Genomic DNA, 19,015 nt, shown 5'->3' with positions numbered 1-19,015 from the left:
CTTCCTCCCTGTCCTTCCTTCTTCCCTTCCTTCGTCCTTCCTTCCTCCCTCCCTTCCCTTTTCCCTCCCTCCCTCCCTCCCTCCTTTCCTTCGTCCTTCCTTCCTCCTGTCCTTCCTTCCTTCCTTCCTCCCTTCCTCACTTCCCTTTTCCTCCCTCCTTTCCTCCCTCACTTACCTTTTCCTCCCTCCCTTCCTTCGTCCTCCCTCCCTCCCTCCCTTCCCTTTTCCTCCCTCCCTCCCTTCCTTTTCCCTCCCTCCCTTCCTTCGTCCTTCCTTCCTCCCTTCCTTCGTCCTTCCTTCCTCCCTCCTTTCCTTCCTCCCTCCCTTCCTTTTTCCTCCCTCCCTCCCTTCCTTCCTCCATCTCTTCCTTTTTCCTTCCTCCCTCCGTTCCTTCGTCCGTCCTCCCTCCCTTCCTTCCTCCCTCCCTCCTTCCTTTTCCCTCCTCCCTCCCTCCTTCCTTAACTCGAGGACAACAGGAGGGTTAAACACTTATAATGATTGTTATAATTAATTTCTTGCTAGATGCCTTTAAATTCTACGTACTGCTCCTTTTAAACATCTCTCTCTCTGAGCCACTGACAACAAAAATTAAACATTACCGGTTCCATTTTTTACTTTTTTTGGGGCATTTGAAGGAAAAAGAAGACGATATTAAAGGTTTAACTCCTCAGAAACTTCCTTTTTAAAGTTGCTTAAATCTGCAAACAGGAAGTTAGTAATTAAATGAGGACGATGATGATGATGATGATGATGATGACGATTAAACCACAGCGCTCTGTGAAGTATCAGCATTAACCCTTTATTGGGCAAATCATTATATTTGGTAACTTCTGTAAATATCCTTCCTTCTTCCCTTCCTTCCTTCCTTCCTTTCCTTCCTCCCTGCCTTCTTTCTTCCATTCCTCTTTTCCTTCCTCCCTCCCTCATTCCTTATTTCCTCTGTCCTTCCTTCCTTTCCTTCCCTCCATCTGTCCTTCTTCCCTCCCTCCTTCTCTCCTCCCTTCCTTCTTTCCTTCCTTCCTTTCCTTACTTCCATCTGTTCTTCCTCCCTCCCTCCTTCTCTCCTCCCTTCCTCCGTCCTTCCTTCCTTCCTTTCCTTCCCTCCATCTGTCCTTCTTCCCTCCCTCCTTCTCTCCTCCCTTCCTTCTCTCCTCCCTTCCTTCTTTCCTCCCTTCCTCCGTTCTTCCTTCCTTCCTTTCCTTACTTCCATCTGTTCTTCCTCCCTCCCTCCTTCTCTCCTCCCTTCCTTCTTTCCTTCCTCCATCCCTCTTTCTTCTTCCTTCCTTCCTTCTTTCTTTCTTCCCTTCCTCCCTCCCCTCCTTCTCTCTTTCTTTCCTCCCCCCTACCTTCCTTCCTTCCATCCTTCCTTCCTTCCTTCCTCCCTTCCTTTCAATGAGTGTCCTATAAAGGGTTAACAGGATTTATCTTTTTTTGTGCCTCCTGATTTCTAGAGACATTTTAATACTGAGAAGAATAATGAGAATAAAAAAATCCCAGTTTGAGTTTTTTTTTTTTTTTCTTTTTTTGTTAAATTTTTTCTTTTTCTTTATTTTTTTTTTGATGTGTATAAAAATGTTTAAACCTGGCTGAAGCACTGGTGTAAAAAAAAGAAAGAAGAAATTACCACGCTAATTTATTTTGAGTGACAGATGATGGGGGGGGAGGGTCGGGTTTGTAATACTGTATATTTTTTTTTGTTTTCACCACTAGGGGGCGTCACTGAGTCTCTACACAGGCTGTGAATGTTGCTCTGCGGCTTCGGACTCGTTCTCTCCTGCTGAGCTGAACTCATGTTAAAGTTTTTTTTTTTTTTTTTTCTAAATGATGGGGCTGTCATTCATCGATACGAGCTGAAAAACGTTTATTTGCTTTTAAATGTGCAGGAAATAAACATTGATGATGATTTGCGGTAAAAAAAAAAAAAAAGCAGTTTCAAAGTGTTTTTTATTATTATTTATGTTTATTTATATGTTTATATGTTATTTATATTTTAGTATTATTTTCTTTTTTAATTTAATTTTAATTTTTTCTATTTTTGATTTTTTAGTATTTATTTTATTTAATTTTAAATTTTCTATTATTTTTTAGTTTTTATTTTATTTTATTTTTTAATTTTCTATTTTGTATTTTTTAGTATTATTTATTTTATTTTTATTTTTTAGTATTTATTTTATTTTTATTTTATTCTTTTATTTAATTTAAATTTTCTATTTTTTATTTTTTTTATTTTCACATTTCTATTTTTTTATTTTATTAGTAATTTAAATGATGTCAGATTAATTATGGAGAGTTAATACTTAATTTTATTGTATTTTAATAATTGAAATATTTCTAGTTCAGTTTGAAACATTCAGCATTCAGACAGATTTATTTAAAATGTTTTTACATGCTATGTAAAGAAAGGGAGGAAGGAGGGAAGGAGGGAAGGAAGGATAGAAGGAAGGGAGGAAGGAAAGATAGAAGGAAGAAACAGGAAGGAAAGATGGAAAGGGAAATAAGGAGAGAAGAAAAGATGGAAGGAAAGAAAAGGAGGGGAGAAGAAAGGGGAGGAAGGGAAGATGGAAGGAAGTAGGGAGGAAAGAAAGGAAGGGGGAAGGAAAGATGAAAGGGAGGGAGGACAAAAGGAGGAAAGAAAAAGAAGGAAGGGAGAAAGGAAAGACTGAAGGAAATGGGGAGGGAAGGTCAAAAGGAGGGAAGAAAAGAGAAGAATGGGAGGAAAGAAAAGGAGGGAAGAAAGGAAGGAAGGACGGACAGAATGAAAGAAGGAAGGAGGGAAAGTGACCCAGAATGGATCCCTCGGCGGGCCGGTTATGGTCCACGGGCCTCATGTTTGACACCCCTGAGATAGATAGATAGATAGATAGATAGATAGATAGATGAGTGTAACAGTGAAGAGGTTTTGGAGGTGTTAGTTTATTAGTTTAAAGGTGAGTTCAAGCTCTGAGTTAAAGCTCGTTAATTTCAGCTTCCTGATCAGCTGCTGAGGAACGAAGAACGACGCTGGAGTTGAAGTCGATGAACAACAATCTGACGTAAGTGTCCTTTAATTTCTTTCTTTCCATGAGGTGGGGGTGTCACGTGATGCAGGTGGAGCAGGTGGAGCTCAGTGATGCAGCGTCTTCTGGATGAGGAGGCTTCAACAAAAGAGACGCATAGAGAGACTCATACCTGTTTAACAAAAGACCAACATAAGACAAAAGCAAAAGAGAGAAATTAATTAAAGTCTTGACGTCAGTGTTGGAACAGCTGTGTGTGTGTGTGCGTTTGTGTGTGTGTGGGTGGGTGTGTGTGTGTGTGTGTGTGGGTGTGTGTGTGCGTTTGTGTGTGTGTGGGTGGGTGGGTGTGTGTGTGGGTGTGTGTGTGCGTTTGTGCGTGTGTGTTTGTTTGTTTGGGTGTGTTTGTTTGTTTGGGTGTGTGTCTGCGCGTGTGTGTGTGTGTTTGAACTTGTTTATTAGTTTAACCTTTTGAGATGTATCCTCATGTTTTCGATTCCTTAACAAAATAAAACACACCAAAAAAAAAAAAAAAAAAAAATAGGGGGAAAAAAGACAAAATAAATAAATAATACTTTGTCATAATGAGGATTATTATAGTTAAACTGAAACTAAAACTAGCTGTGAAATAAAAAGAAAACTAAATAAAAACTACAATGAACAAAGCAAAACTAACTCAAACTGAAGTGAATAGCAGATAAAATCAGTTTAGTCTTAGTTTCCTTTTCTTTCTCTATATGTTCACTGTGTTGAGTTCAGTTTGACTTGGTGTAATAACCGGTTAGTACCAGCAGGGGGCAGCAGAGCGGCTACTGCGGAACACACGCACAGGAAGGTAAGGCAGTTTTATTTATATAGCGCATTTCATACACAATGGCAACTCAATGTGCTTTACATAAAACAGAAAGACATGCAATTTGAGAAACATTAAAATATACAATTAAATAATCTATATGTTTAGTTTCTATAATGCCTGTTCTCCCGTAATCTGGTTTTCTTTTGTTATTATTTGTGCTTTTCTTCTACTGTTTCAGTGTCTTGTAAGTCCATTTGGGCTGGGCACCCCAGGGTGCAAGACACGTAAATAAAAATCAAAATCAAAATCAAATCAATTAAATAGAAAGAGAGAAATAGAGAAAAAAGAAGATAAATGCTTAACATGCAATTTATGATTCCATAGAAAGAAGAAGAAGAAGAAGAAGTTCCAGGCAGAAAACATCACACAGCTCAATATGATGAGATTATTTAGACTCTGATGAAAGTTAGTCAGTCTGAGATTAACCCTTTATCTGCTGAATAACCATAGACTGTATGTGAATAACTCATATTTAGTAAGTTCTCATAAAGTGATGGTTCAGCGTAATTTCGAACTAGCATCATATGCACCATGACGTCTATCTAAACACCACCTCAGCCGTTCATTTTCATTTGGTCGGGAAATAATGGAGTTAGAGCCATCAGCCGAATGTCTTAGTACAGACGCTAACAGGACCACCAGTGTATCTGGTAAATGACCCCACTAATAATGCCTGGATTATTATCAAACTTCTACAGTAGTACAAATAGACTCTTTACTCATAAATCCATGCATTGGAAAGTTTGTAACGCACGGTATTTCAGTGATTGCGCGATATTTCGACAATGTTTAATGTCCAAACCAGGCGGGGAGTTCCTGTCCTCTGAAATGAAGCCAACCAGGAAGTAACTTAGAGCTGCATTCTATCAAAAGGCCACCAGGGGGCGACCGTCTCTATACAAGTCAATGGAGAATTCACCAACTTCTCACTTGATTTCTAACCTCAGTAAACGTTTTCAAAATGTGTTTATGGTCTCAATCGCTAGTTTAAAGCCTTCTTCAATGCAGTATGATGTTCATTTGGGACATTTTGGCCTCCCTGATTTTATATGTGACGATAAAGCAGGGTATGCATTAGGGCGTGGCTACGTCCTGATTGACAGGTTGATTGACCAATGTCCTGGAGATCCAGCCCTCGCAACCATAGCAACCTCCCCGCTCCGCCCATGCCTCCGCCTCATGCCCATATAAGTAGAATCCATGTTTTTATTTTTCCCAGCATGCACCTGAAATTTTCAAGATGGTGCTGCCGAGATTCGATACTATTGGCTTCTGAGCAGCAGTCCACAAACCAATGGGTGACGTCACGGATGTTACGTTCATTTCTTTTATACAGTCTGTGGTATCTCCTGGTGCACGTTGCCTGTTTAAGGGTTAATTAATAAACTCTGCAGCTGCATCATAAAATCATATAAACATGATATAACTACACAAAGATGAAATAATGACGCATCTCTCCAGGAACAAACTCATGGTGTGTTTATTCTGATCAGCTGAGCGTCACATGATCATTATTTAAATCCTCTTTTGACAGTTTTCACTCAGCTGGATTAAACTGAGACGAGTGTGTTTATGTTACAGGAGGAAGTATGTGATCTTTAATCTACAGTCTGTCAACCTGAACCTGAACCTGAACGCATCGTTGGTCCTGAATAACTAAACACACACGTAGCTGAGAGTGATCTGATGAAGACAGGAACAGGAAGCTGCTGCTGCTTTAAATCTGCTACAGAGGTATTATAGTTTTATATCTTCTTTAGTTTTTATTTAGTTTTAGTTTTTATTAAGAGGAAAGTTACGTTAGTCATCTTCTTCTTCTTCTTCTTCTTCTTCTTCTTCTGCTCCTTCTCCTTCTCCTCCTTCTTCTTCTTCTTCTCCTTCTCCTTCTTCTTCTCCTCCTTCTTCTTCTTCTTCTTCTCCTTCTCCTTCTCCTTCTCCTTCTCCTCCTCCTCCTACTTCTTCTTCTGCTCCTTGTTCTCCTTCTTCTCCTCCTTCTTCCTTTTCGTCTTCTCCTCCTCCTCCTCCTCCTCCTCCTCCTTCTCCTTCTTCTTCTCCTCCTCCTTCTCCTTCTCCTTCTTCTCCTTCTCCTTCCTCTGCTTCTGCTTCTTCTTCTCCTTCTTCTTCTTCTCCTCCTCCTCCTCCTCCTTCCTCTGCTTCTTCTTCTTCTTCTTCTTTTATGCTGCACAGATCAAGTTCAGTGAAGTCACCATAAAAGGTTCTTCACCATTTCCCAGAAAGTCTCTCTCTCTATATAAAACCTAAATCTGAGTGATTGAGCAGATGAAGGGTTAATCTCAGAAACATGTTAAAGAGCATAAAGTCTCATCTTCTTTCCTTGCTTCCTTCCTTCCTTCCTTCCTTCTTTCTTAGCTCCCTCCTCCTTCCTTCCTTCCTTCCTTCCTTCCTTCTTTCCTTCCTTCTTTCTTAGCTCCCTCCTCCTTCCTTCCTCCTTTCCCCCCTCCTTCCTTCTTTCCTTTCCTTCCTTACTCCCTTCCTTCCTTCCTTCCTTCCTTCCTTCCTTCCCCCCTTAAATTCCTTACTCCCTCCCTCCCTCCCTCCCTCCTTACTCCCTTCCTTCCTTCCTTCCTTCCTTCCTTCCTTCCCTCCTTAAATTCCTTACTCCCTCCCTCCCTCCCTCCTTACTCCCTCCCTCCCTCCCTCCCTCCTTACTCCTTTCCTTCCTTCCTCCTGTCCTTCTTTCTGTCCTTCCTTCCTTCCTTCCTTCCTTCCCTCCTAAATTCCTTACTCCCTCCCTCCCTCCCTCCCTCTTTTCCTTCCTACCTTCTTTCCTTGTTTAGAAACATTCAGATTTGTTTTCCTGATGAGATATTTTTAGATGTTCTGCTGATGAGCTTCACTGAGTCTGAATTCATCTATCTGTTCATCACACAGCGACTTTCCATCACGATAATAATAATAATGATTTATGATTTATCTAAAATAAATAAAGCTCAGTGTTGATTCTGAAGAAAAGAAGGAAATGTTTTGTTTTTTTATGATCCCAGTGTTCAGAGCTTTATTTTCCCTCGAGGGGAAATTAGGTTTGTAGTGACAATAACAAAAAAAAACAACTAACACAACAACCATGAATAGATAAATAAACAAACTTCATCTCATCATACAGCTCAACCAAACTTGATAAGAACTATCTGTTGTGTTTAGGGGTTGAACAGGTTAACTGTGTTGATGCACGTTGGACAAAAGAACATTTGAACCTGTTTGTTGGTGCTCGAGGTTTAAATCTCCGTCCAGACAGCTCAATCAATCAATCAGTCTTTATTTGTATAGAGCCAAATCACAACAGAGTTATCTCAAGGCACTTTCCACATAGAGCAGGTTCTAAACCGAACTCTTCAGGTTTTAACTTTAAAGAGACCCAACATTCCCACATGAGCAACAGTGGAGAGAAAAAACTCCCTTTTAACAGGAAGAACCCTCAGAACCAGACTCAGAGTGGGAGAACATCTGCCTCGACCGGTTGGAGTAGAGAGGAGAGAGAGGAAGGATAGAGGAGAGAGAGAGAGGAAGGATGGAGGAGAGAGAGGAAGGATGGAGGAGAGAAAGGAAGGATAGAGGAGAGAAAGGAAGGAGAGAGGAGAGAGAGGGAGGATAGAGGAGAGAAAGGAAGGATAGAGGAGAGAGAGGAAGGATAGAGGAGAGAGAGGGAGGATAGAGGAGAGAGAGGAAGGATGGAGGAGAGAAAGGAAGAGGAGGAGAGAGGAAGGAGAGGAGAGAGAAGCACATTGAAGGTCCGGGACTGGAATCTGTCATCAGACGTCTACAGGCCTGTATTACCTGTGAGACCAGAAAGCACAGACAACTCCGGGGAAGAAGTTTAGCTTATTGAATGTATTAATAGAACATGGATGTTAATGGATATAGATGGATGGATAGAGAGAGAGAGGGAGGAGGAGAGAGGAGCTCAGTGCATCATGGGAGTCCCCCAGCAGTCTAAGCCTATAGCAGCATAAGCTAAGAGCTCAAAGAGCCCTAACTATAAGCTTTATCACAAAGGAAAGTTTTAAGCCTACTCTTAAATGTAGGGAGGGTGTTTTGTTCTTTACTGACAACGAAATTAAGCAAAACCTTAAAATGGACTCAATAAAATATTCATAAAATAAAACCATTAAAATCTTGTCAACATTAAAAGAATTTAGTCTGAGCAGAAAGTCTAATCTCTGCAGCCCTTTGTGCAGATAGTTGATGTGTTGAGATCATGAGTCAGGTTTTATAGGAAGCAACCGTTGTCCGTCCTTCCTTCCTTCCTTCCTTCCTTCCTTCCTTCCTTCCTTCCCTCCTATTTCTTATCGATCACTGTCTCAGTACTTATAGGAGGAAACCGTCTCTGTCTCCACAGCTGGACTCAGGATGATAAACTACTTTTATTAGACTCAGAAATAATCACGATAAACGATATTATTGTCATTTAAAGATCATTTTATACCACCATATATATAATGATAATATAATAGTATCATAATTAACTTATAATAGTATAATCTCCTCTGTCCTTTAATCTGCTTATAACTATATTATAGTGGTTATAAATATATAAACTGCTTCTATAAATGCTATAAATTCCTTACTCCCTCCCTCCCTCCTTACTCCTTTCCTTCCTTCCCTCCTAAATTCCTTACTCCCTCCCTCCTTCCCTTCCTCCCTCCCTCCCTCCTTACTCCTTTCCTTCCTTCCCTCCTAAATTCCTTACTCCCTCCCTCATTCCCTTCCTCCCTCCCTCCCCCCTTACTCCTTTCCTTCCTTCCCTCCTAAATTCCTTACTCCCTCCCTCCTTCCCTTCCTCCCTCCCTCCTTACTCCTTTCCTTACTTCCTCCTGTTCTTCCTTCTGTCCTTCCTTTCTTCCTTCCTTCTTTCCCTCCTAAATTCCTTACTCCCTCCCTCCTTCCCTTCCTCCCTGCCTCCCTACTTACTCCTTTCCTTCCTTCCCTCCTAAATTCCTTCCTCCCTCCCTCCTTCCCTTCCTCCCTCCCTCCTTACTCCTTTCCTTCCTTCCTCCTGTTCTTCCTTCTGTCCTTCCTTTCTTCCTTCCTTCTTTCCCTCCTAAATTCCTTACTCCCTCCTTACTTCCTTCCTTCCTTCCCTCCTATTTCTTATCGATCACTGTCTCAGTACTTATAGGAAGCAACCGTCTCCGTCTCCACAGCTGGACTCAGGATGATAAACTACTTTTATTAGACTCAGAAATAATCACGATAAATGATATTATTTTCATTTAAAAATCATTTTATACCACCATATGTATAAAGATAATATAATAGCATCATAGTTAACTTATAATAGTATAATCTCTTCTGCTTATTACTACATTATAGTGATTATAAATATATAAACTGCTTCTATAAATGCTACGTGTGATTCTGGCTCCTGCAGGTTTGAACATTTTTGCTTTTCAAGTTAAAAATTGACTAAAACTTGACGAAGGAAGGCAGGAATTCACATTCATAGCTCACGGCAATGTCGAGGTGAGTCATTTATAACATTTGTGTTTATAGGTCAGTGATAAATAAATGTTGGCAACCCTTTAACAGCCCTTACTAGTTATGTCATTTGCACCTAAAGTAAGGAAGGAAGGAAGGAAAGAAGGGAGGAAGGAAGGAAGGAAGGGAAGGAGGGAAGAAGGAAGGAAAGGAGGAAGAAAGGGAAGCAAGGGAGGAAGAAGGAAGGAAAGGAAGGAGGGAGGAAGGAAGGAAGGTAGGAAGGAAAGGAGGGAAGAAGGAAGGAAAGGAGGAAGGAAGGGAAGGAAGGGAGGAAGGAGAGAGGAAAGGGAGGAGGGAGGGAGGGAGGGAGGAAGGAAGGAAGGAAGAAAGAAAGGAAGGACAGATGAAGGAAGGAAAAAAGGACAGAAGGAGGGAACATTTACCCTAACAGCTGAACTTAGATCTGAGGAAGGAAGGAAGGAAGGAAGGACAGATGAAGGAAGGAAGGACGGAAGGAAGGACAGATGAAGGAAGGAAGGACAGAGGAAGGAAGGAAGGACAACACAAAGCTTAAAGAGTCTGTATCTCCTGGTGCATGTTGCCTGTAAGATGATGAATCCATAAATCAGTTAAACTAGTTTTAAAAGCAGCATCAGGTTTGTTAAAATGTACATTTAGTGTTTTTGTTGGTTTTATATCATTTGAAATGATATTTGCACCATTTATTACCAAAAGTAAGACTGAATGCTCCTGAAAATGTCAAATGGTGTAACCACAAAGTAATGATACATATTAAATGTTTTATCACCTACAGTGTATTTAAGTGGACTTATACTGATCCTTCCTTCCTTCCTTCCTTCCTTCCTTCCTTCCTTCCTTCTTTCCTTCTTTCCTTCCCTCCTTTCTTCTTTCCTTCCCTCCTTTCTTCTTTCCTTTCTTTCCTTCCTTCTGTCCTTCTTTCCTTTCCTTCCTTCCTCCCTCCCTCCTTCTTCCTTCCTTCCTTCCTTCCTTCCTTCCCTCCTACCTCCCTTCCTCCCTTCTTTCCTTCCTTCGCTCTCTCCTTCCTTCTTTCCTCCCTCCCTCCTTTCCTTCCTTCCTTCCTTCCTCCCTCCTTCCTTCCTCCCTCCCTCCCTCCCTCCCTTCCTTCCTTCCTTCCTTCCTTCCTTCCTTCCAAAGTTTTTATGGTTACACCACTTAGACATTTTTACCATAATCCTCTAATATATTCTCCTTCCTTCCTTCCTTCCTTCCTCCCTCCCTCCCTTCCTTCCTTCCTTCCTTCCTTCCTTCCTTCCAAAGTTTTTATGGTTACACCACTTAGACATTTTTACCATAATCCTCTAATATATTCTCTCTAAATGGATTAAAAGCAGAAATTTGATGCTGGGTCCACAAAAAAAGAATGTGTGAAGTTATTCATACGTTTATTTTCACATTTTAACCCTTTAAACTTTTTTTTTTGAGATATAAGAACTTGTGTGCAGCAGGACGAGTTTTTCATTCACAACATTCCTGAGTTATCGTTTCCTACAGATCATTACAAACATACTCAGCAACGTTCGCTCCAATGCATAAACTCTCTGCTTAACTTAAGAAGCTGTTGCGTAATAAAGGAGGAGACGAATTCCTTCCATCACATTGTTCAGTAGAAATATGAACTTTTACTTTCCAGATTTAGATCAACGGTGGCACGAAATGAGGTGAGGAAGGGGGGGGGGGGGGGGGGGGCAAGGAGGAGGAGGAGGGAGAGGAGGAGGGAGGGGAGGTGGAGGAGGACCAGGAGAAGGAAGAGGAGGGGGAGGAAGAGGAGGAGAAGGAAGAGGAGGGGGAGGAAGAAGAGGAGGAAGAGGAAGAGGTGGAGGAGGAAGAGGAGAAGAAGAGGAGGAGGAAGAGGTGGAGGAGGAGGAGGAGGTGGAAGAGGGGGAAGAGGAAGAGGGGGGGTAGAGGAGGAGGAGGAGGAGGGGGAGGAAGAGGGGGAAGAGGAGAAGGAAGAGGTGCATGACGAAGAGGAGGAGAAGGAGGAGGGGAAGAGTGGGAGGAGGAAGAGGAGGAGGAGGATGAAGAGAGGAGGAGGAGGAAGAGGAAGAGGAGGTAGAGGAGGAAGAAGAGGAGGAGGAAGAAGACGAGGAGGAGGAGAAGGATGAGGAGGATGAGGAAGAGGAGAAGGAGGAGGTGGACGATGAAGAGGAGGAGGATGACGACGACAACGAAGAGGAGGAGGAGGAAGAGGAGAAGAAGGACGAGGAGGAGGAGGAAGAGGAGAAGGAGGACTTGGACGATGAAGAGGAGGAGGACGACGACGACGACGAAGAGGAGGAAGAGGAGAAGGAGGAGGTGGACGATGAAGAGGAGGAGGAGGACGACGACGACAAAGGAAGAAGAGGAGGAGGAGGAGACTTGGCTGAGGAAGAGGAGAGAGAGAGGAAGAGGAGGAGAAGGAGGAGGAAGAGGAAGAAGAGAGAGAGAGGAAGAGGAGGAGGAGAAGGAGACTTGGCTGAGGAAGAGGAGAGAGAGAGGAAGAGGAGGAGGAGGAGGAGAAGGAGGAGGAAGAGGAAGAAGAGAGAGAGAGAGAGAGGAAGAGGAGGAGGAGAAGGAGACTTGGCTGAGGAAAAGGAGAGAGAGAGGAAGAGGAGGAGAAGGAGGAGACTTCACTGAGGAGGAGGAGGAGGAGGAGAAAGAGGAGGAGGAGTCTTGGCTGAGGAAGAGGAGGAAGAGGAGGAGTCTTGGCTCTCCTCTCAGCAGGTGTGTCTTCGTCCTCACAGCAAAGAAAACAAACCTGTTTAGTTTGTTTCATGTTTTTCAGACTGAAGACGAGAACAGCTGATCAGCTGATCACACGCTGAAACTCACGCTGCTGCATGAGGTGAGATTACCTGACTCTATGATCCTGATGTCTGTTTAATATATAATCTAGTTTATTATTATTATTATATATATTATTATTATTATTATTAGAGGTTTATTATATACAGTCAAGCCCGAAATTATTCATACCCCTGGCAAATTTTGACTTAAAGTTACTTTTATTCAACCAGCAAGTTTTTTTTTTGACCGGAAGTGACACAGGCGTCTCCAAGGAGATAAAAGGACGATGTACAAAAGGCATCATTGTGGTAAAAAAAATATTTCAGTCAGCTTTTATTTACATTTGAATAAAAAGTGGCATGTCCAAAAGGGGTATGAATAATTTCGGGCTTGACTGTATATATTATTATTATTATTATTATTATTATTATTAGAGGTTTAGAGTTTGTAGAGGAAGTACTTTACACGGGTCGCTGCTGCAGAATAAACATGACTTATATAAACGTGTCTGAGCAGAAACACGACATGCTTCATAAAGAGAAAACTACAACTAATCTGCATCATAATGTAATATAATATAATCCAACATATTAAATACATAGAAAGATCAAAGCTGTAAAGTCAGATAATAAAATGTGCATAAATATATTCGAGCTTGAACTCTAATAAAAGATATAAAAAGATGTTTTTAAGGAGACAGTTTTCATGCTTTGCACTCTGAATTCTGCAAAACAGCTCAAATATGTAAAATCTCATCTTGTGTTGTGAGAAAGTATGAAATATAAAATCATCTGCAGTCATTGTTCTGCTTTATGCACGTTTATAGTTTATTTAACCCTTCACATGCTGCTCATTGGGTTAAAGCTGAGGTCTCCTGCATGTTTAACAAGCAGCTGCAGCTTTAATGAAAGGGTTAATAATGAGTTAATGATCAGAATCAGGAGAGTTAGAGAGGAGAGAGACAGAGACCTGAAACATGCAGGACAGAAGCTCTACAGGACAAACTGTCTCTGCTGGGACTCTCTTCACTGTGGTTGTTTTTTAACTGCAACAGTATTAACCCTTTATAGGACACTCATTGAAAGGAAGGAAGGAAGGGAAGGAAGGAAGGAAGGAAGGATGGTGGAATGAAGGAAGGAAGGAAGGAAGGTAAGGGGGGAGGAAAAAAGAGAGAAGGAGGGAGGGAGGAAGGGAAGAAAGAAGGAAGGAAGGAAGGAAGGTAGGAAGAAGAAAGGGGGATGGAGGAAGGAAAGAAGGGAGGGAGGGAGGAAGGACAGATGGAAGGAAGGAAGGACGGAGGAAGGAAAGAAGGAAGGGAGGAGAGAAGGAGGGAGGGAGGAAGGACAAATGGAAGGGAAGAAAGAAGGCAGGGAGGAAGGAAGGAAGGAAGGAAGGAAGGATATTTTGGGATATTTACAGAAGTTACCAAATATAATTATTTGCCCAATAAAGGGTTAAAGGGGGGGGGGGTTGTTGTCTAATAAGCAGCAACACAGAGCTATAAGAACGCTGCGCTCTCATACACGCGCGCTGCATTGATAGTCACGCGCGCAGTCACTCTGTAGCGCGCGCTCTTGCTCGTTCGCTCCAGATTCCGGTAGATTGAGTCTCATTTGCAGACGTCAGGGAGCAGATATCAACATGCAGGAGGGCTGGGAGGGTCTGGATTACTGCTCTGTATGTCATATATTAATGTCTGTGCGGTGAGATCTATCACAGGTGTGGCGTGAGAAACGACAGGTGTGGCGTGAGAGCGCGAGAGCGTGTGAACTGCTTGAAATGCGCGTGAGCTGACGGCCAATGCGTGAGACTTGAGAGGTGTGTCTTTACGTTAACGTGGGATAGCAGAGTCCAAGCATGTCTCATTCATTTAGCCCTGTAGCTGTAACCACCCCACCCCACCCCACCACACACACACACACACACACACACACACACACACACACACACACACACACACACACACACAGACACACGCACACGCACACACACTTTGGGAACCAAGGCAGGGAATCAAACGTCATCATTATATTTAAGAAGTAAACAAATCTACAATCCTCATTAATCTGCTGCTAAATATGAAAGGTACTAAAAGATAACCCTAGAAGGCAAAGCAGCTTTATTTATATAGTAAATAATAACTAAACTCTACTTATAAAACTCTTTTCTAGTAACTAATCATGCAAAGATGTTCAAATAGAGACAGAATATTAATATAAAGCAACACATGGAGCTAAATAAAGGAAAGGATTCAGCACATTAATATTTGACTGAGGGTAATTATAATGCTGCAGATCTTATAGACAGTAAAGCTAATGAATCAAACTGTATATATATATGCAGACTGAGGTGTAATATAATGCAGATGAATATGAATATTTATTTATTTTATCCCAGAGGGGAAATTCATTCATGACAGCAACTTTGACAAGAAGAAAGAAAGAAAGAAGAAATTATACAAAGAATAAAAATAAAAATACACAATTCATAGAAATACTTTAAAAAGAAGAAGAAGCTACTGTGCTCTCTCTCTGCTTGCTGGTAGACAACTATATATAAAAAACTATTTAACCCTTTATAGGACACTCATTGAAAGGAAGGAAGGGAGAAAGGAAGGAAGGAAGGAAGGAAGGATGGATGGATGGATGGATGGAAGGAAGGAAGGAAGGAAGGGAAGGAAGGAAGGAGGAAGGAAAGGAAGGAAGGACGGAGGAAAGAAGGAAGGAAGGAAGGTAGGGTGAGGAAAGAAAGAGAGAAAGAAGGATGGAAGGAAGGAAGGAAGGGAAGGAAGGAGGGAGGAAGGAGGAAGGAAAGGAAGGAAGGACGGAGGAAAGAAGGAAGGAAGGAAGGTAGGGGGAGGAAAGAAAGAGAGAAGGAAGGATGGAGGAAGGAAAGAAGGAAGGGAGGAAAGAAAGGAGGGAGGGAGGAAGGACAGATGGAAGGAAGGACGGAGGAAATAAGGAACGAGGGAGGGAGAAAGGAAAAGAGGAAGGGAAGAAAGAAGGCAGGGAGGAAGGAAAGAAAGGAAAGAAAGAAGGAAGGAAGGAAGGAAGGAAGGAAGGAAGGAAGGAAGGATATTTTGGGATATTTACAGAAGTTACCAAATATAATTATTTGCCCAATAAAGGGTTAATAAAAGGTCTTATAGAAGGTAACGCTAATGAATCTAACTGTAGTATATATATATATATATATATATATGCAGACTGAGGTAATATAATGAGGGTCAGAGGTCAGCTGATGACTTCCTGATATAATCTGTGTTCTCTGCACACTGGAACATATCTAACATGCCTTGGCTGCATATTTGAGAAGTGGAAAGAATGAATGGAAACTATCAGTGACTGACTGACATGATGATAAACTGACTGGATGATAATGAAGAATGAATGGAAACTATCAGTGACTGGATGATAATGAAGAATGAATGGAAACTATCAGTGACTGGATGATAATGAAGAATGAATGGAAACTATCAGTGACTGGATGATGATAAAGCTTTAATGGAAAGAACTTCTCCTGCAGACAAACAAACACAAACAGGTTCCAGATCAGTGAGCAGAGGAAATGTGAAGCAGGTTTATTTACACAGAGAGAGAGAGGAAAGATATGCAGAATTCTGCTTCACGTGTGATTTAATGTCATTTAAAGCTTTAAAGAAGAGACTTGAATGTTTAAACTGAGGAAGAGAAGTTTTAGTTTTTTAGAGTTTTATTGTGAAGTAAAACCTTAATTAGCCTCCAGTGTAATTAGTAAAAATTACACTAATTATCTATCTATCTATCTATCAATTACACTTAATTTTTTTCTCTTATTTTATTTTATTTTTTTAATTATTATTTTAACTTTATTACTATTTTAACTTGGTTTTTACTCTTAATTTTAATCATTTCTTTCTCTTATTTTATTTTATTTGTTTTAATTATTTTAGATTTTTATCATAAATCGAAGACATTTATTTATTTTACATTTTTATTAACATTTTAATAATTTTTATAATTCTTATTTTCTTTCACATACATTAGGAAAGGAAAGATGAAAGGAAAGATGGAAGGAAGGGAGTGAGGAATGAAGGATGGAAGGAAGGAAGGAAGGACAGAATGAAGGAAGGAAAGATGGAAGGGAGGGGTAGGAAGGAAGGAATGGAGGAAAGAAGAAAAGAAGGAAGGAAAAAAAGGCAGTAAAGAAAGTGGGTCGGCTTGGACCCGTCGGCGGCCGTTTCTGTGTGGTTCAATTATGAACCTTTCCAACAGGATGTAAAGTAGTGATAATGAGCTTCCTGTCGTCCATCGTGATCATTTATTAACATTTTACGTGCATTTAACCTTTTATTGGGCAAATCATTATATTTGGTAACTTCTGTAAATATCCCAAAATATCCTTCCTTCCTTCCTTCCTTCCTTCCTTCCTTCCTTCCTTCCTTCCTTTCCTTCCTTCCATCTGTCCTTCTGATGACTACAGTCCAATACAGTCATTGTGTCACTGTTTAGAGCAAGTAACAAATTGGATGAACCAAAATTTCCTTCAATTAAATCAGGACAAAACTGAGGTCATTGTTTTTGGCAATAAAGAGAAGAGGATTGCTTTCAGTAAACATCTCGAGTCACTCTCTCTAAAAACTACGGACCAAGTCCGAAACCTTGGCGTGCTGATTGACTCAGATCTGACTTTCAGCAGTCACATCAAATCAATCACCAAAACAGCCTTCTATCAGCTTAAGAACATATCCAGAGTGAAGGGTTTTATGTCTCAAACAGACCAGGAGAACTTGATTCATGCTTTCATCTCAAGTAGACTCGACTACTGTAACGGTCTTCTGACTGGACTCTCACAAAAAAGCATTAAACAGCTGCAGCTCATTCAGAACGCTGCAGCTCGAGTTTTAACCAGAACAAAGAGATCAGAGCACATTACTCCAGTTCTAAAGTCTTTACACTGGCTCCCAGTCAGTTCTAAAGTCTTTACACTGGCTCCCAGTCAGGTCTAAAGTCTTTACACTGGCTCCCAGTCAGTTCTAAAGTCTTTACACTGGCTCCCAGTCAGTTCTAAAGTCTTTACACTGGCTCCCAGTCAGTTCTAAAGTCTTTACACTGGCTCCCAGTCAGTTCTAAAGTCTTTACACTGGCTCCCAGTCAGTTCTAAAGTCTTTACACTGGCTCCCAGTCAGTTCTAAAGTCTTTACACTGGCTCCCAGTCAGCTCTAAAGTCTTTACACTGGCTCCCAGTCACTTCTAAAGTCTTTACACTGGTTCCCAGTCAGTTCTAAAGTCTTTACACTGGCTCCCAGTCAGCTCTAAAGTCTTTACACTGGCTCCCAGTCACTTCTAAAGTCTTTACACTGGTTCCCAGTCAGTTCTAAAGTCTTTACACTGGCTCCCAGTCAGCTATAGAATAGATTTTAAAGTTCTGCTACTGGTCTACAAATCACTGAATGGTTTAGGTCCAGAATACATGAATGACATGTTAGTAGAATATAAACCCAGTAGAGCTCTGAGATCTACTGACTCAGGTCAGATAGTTGAGCCCAGAGTTCAAACTAAACATGATGAAGCAGCTTTTACACAACTGGAACAAACTACCAGCAGAACTGAAATCATTTTTAAATCCAGGTTAAAAACATTTCTCTTCTCCTGTGCTTATGATTGAGCTCTTTTAAAGCACTTTACATTTTAATCTTTCATTTGCACTCTATGTCCTTTTAATGATTTTAAAGCTAATTTATTATTTTATGCTGCAATCATTTTATTTATGTCTTTCTATTTTTCTGTACTTTGTTTTTATTATGGGGGGGGTGGGGGGGGGGGTTAATTGTATGTTTTACATGTTTTTCTGTTTTATGTAAAGCACATTGAGTTGCCATTGTGTATGAAATGCGCTATATAAATAAAACTGCCTTGCCTTGCCTTGCCTTCTTCCCTCCCTCCTTCTCTCCTCCCTTCCTTCTTTCCTTCCTCCGTCCTTCCTTCCTTCCTTTCCTTTCTTCCATCTGTCCTTCCTCCCTCCCTCCTTCTCTCCTCCCTTCCTTCTTTCCTTCCTCATCCCCCTTTCTTCCCTTCCTCCCTCCCTCTTTCTATCTTTCTTTCCTCCCCCCTACCTTCCTTCCTTCCTTCCTTCCTTCCTTTCCTTCCTCCCTCCTTCCTTCCCTTCCATCCATCCTTCCCTTCCTTCCATCCTTCCTTCCTTCCTTCCTCCCTTCCTTTCAATGAGTGTCCTATAAAGGGTTAACCCTGAACATGTTGCGACTTTGATCACATTCCTGCAGAGAGTGTGTTTACTGAGGCCAAACCTTAATCAGATTCAAATGATTGGTTATAATCTAAAGTGACGTGTGAGTGTGAGGCCGACCTGCTGAAGAGGAAATAAATGTTCTCTGGTTTTATTTTTAGAGTTCAGACGTTTGAGAGTTGAAGCAGAGCGAGAAGAGAGAGAGATCAGACTCTTTAACCTGCAGAGAGAGAAACACTAAAGTCTAGATGCGTTCAAGAGCTGCGTTTAATATTCACTCATATCTGGAAGCAAAGACAAGCTGCAGGTAATTTATGATTTTAATAATAATAGTGAAATCTTATTAAATGTGTTTATAAAAACTGCAGCTGCAACATAATGAGGTTAAAATACAAACTGTGCAATATGAGACTTTAACTCAGGTTCTGTAGTAAAATGGTAAAGAGGTATTTTTTTTATTTAATTTGGGTTTTCCTTTTTCTTTTCTTTTTTTTGCTTTTCTATAATTCAGTTGTGTGATGTGTGTAACTCGGCTGCATTTATTTAACAATTACTATTTTAACTTAGTTTTTACACTTAATTTTATTTTTTTTTCTCTTATTCTCTCTCATTTTATTTTATTTATTTTAATTATTTTAGATTTTTATCATAAATCGAAGACATTTATTTATTTTACATTTTTATTAACATTTTAATAATT

The sequence above is a fragment of the Scomber japonicus genome, chromosome 21 (genome assembly GCF_027409825.1).
Source record: "Scomber japonicus isolate fScoJap1 chromosome 21, fScoJap1.pri, whole genome shotgun sequence".
Lineage (NCBI taxonomy): Eukaryota > Metazoa > Chordata > Actinopteri > Scombriformes > Scombridae > Scomber > Scomber japonicus.
This window is presented reverse-complemented; position numbering follows the sequence as displayed.